Source organism: Telopea speciosissima, chromosome 5 (genome assembly GCF_018873765.1).
Source record: "Telopea speciosissima isolate NSW1024214 ecotype Mountain lineage chromosome 5, Tspe_v1, whole genome shotgun sequence".
In the NCBI taxonomy this organism is placed as follows: Eukaryota; Viridiplantae; Streptophyta; class Magnoliopsida; order Proteales; family Proteaceae; genus Telopea; species Telopea speciosissima.
The window spans coordinates 67,544,857-67,546,412 of NC_057920.1; the positions used below are offsets into that span (position 1 = coordinate 67,544,857).

Below are 1,556 nucleotides of genomic sequence, written 5' to 3' on the forward strand. Positions count from 1 at the left end.
TCTCTATGAAATGACCAAAACCCTCCTTGTTTTTGCTAGGTTGGATCCTCCAGCTCCCGCCACAGCTGGAGGAGGGCCAGGTCCAGGTCCCCATTAGCTTTTATACTTTTTAAGATTTGTCTCTCTGCTAATGACAATGCCGAAGATGGAGAATCAAATTTTCTTATATTCACTATCTTTGAACGCCTAGACATTAATTATATACTATTTATTGCTTTAAAAAAAAAAAAGAATAATTAATGAAACATACAATGCCCCTACTAACATAATTTAATTTTTGGTAAAACCCCACCTATCATAATAAAATTTAATTAATCAAGTAATTAGATCATGAGGAAGTATGGTACGTATTACCGGATATCGATGATAAAAATCTACGGCCACATCTCCAGTCTTGCCGTCCTTTATCATATCTGCAGCCCACAAATTAAAACAACGTTACCTATGTGAATACATTGTTAGTATATATATGACTGTACAAAGAATCCAAATCAATCGCGTCAGACACAACTACATGTAAAATTTCCAGGGGGATGCTGATCCTTTCCTCCTTTCCAGGGGGATGCGTTTGTCTCATTTGGCGCATGGTTGTGTCTGGGGCCTCTGGGCATAGGTACGTACACGCCGTGTTGTGTGACCGGGTGGTGGCGTTCCTTTTCTCTATATAAAAATTGCGAAAGAGAATGCTACCTGAGCGCGTGTGGTACACTGCCCATGTGCATAGATACAAGGGGGTGCTAAATGACTACCATGCCCCCGAGAAATTCTGCCTTTCCATAGGGGTGCGGTGATCATTTCGCCCAATACCCCTGTGTCTAGGTGTAGTAACAGTGCACCGCACGCACCCAGATAGGGTCCTTTCTCCCATAAAAATATTCCATATATTTATTCATGCTTGCATAATAGTGAGAGAGAGAGAGACCTGGATGTCTAGCAGTGAACTGGTCCCAGTTGCTTACTCCTTTACCATCCTCCCTTGCGGCACCTTCAAACTGAAGAACAAATGCACACACAGACCATATATATATATGAGAAATTTGCAGTCACTCACTCTCTAATTGAGAGACGAGAGAGTTCCTTGGCATGCAACAAACAATTATAAGGACTATGGATGTACCTGATAAGCAGATGATGCGGCTCCAAAGAAAAATTCAGGTGGGAAATCACTTCGTTTCATGGGCTTCGTATTAATAGCAGGTTCAATGGGAATGGCCGGTTCATCATCCTTCAGCATCGTTGCTTCCATATATTATTGATGTGAAATATATGTGTTAGCAGAGGCTTAATTATGAACAGCAAAAGAGAGAGAGAGAGAGAGAGAGGGGTATTTTCCATCAACTAATAACTTCTTATATATAGAGAGAGCAAGAAGAATGTACATTTGAGAACACGTTCAACGAGTGGCCAATTCTTATATTTATATTATATTTTGCGTGAGGATGTAACCAGTGTTAATGTGTTGACAACTCGTTAATTATTTTTGTGGGTCTTGTATGGGAGTGAGGTATGATCTGTTAGAGTGTGTGAATAATAATGTTCTTATCTTGGGTTGGGGT

At 40.4% G+C, this 1,556-nt stretch overlaps 1 long non-coding RNA gene across 1 annotated transcript; it reads right to left on the bottom strand.

The window, feature by feature from the left end:
- Positions 1 to 382: 382 nt before the first annotated feature.
- LOC122662071 lies at positions 383 to 1,177 on the bottom strand. Its single transcript, XR_006332966.1, has 3 exons — positions 1,118 to 1,177; positions 923 to 992; positions 383 to 413 (listed from the first exon to the last, which is right to left on the bottom strand). It is a non-coding gene; the product is annotated as an uncharacterized LOC122662071 (long non-coding RNA).
- Positions 1,178 to 1,556: the final 379 nt, after the last annotated feature.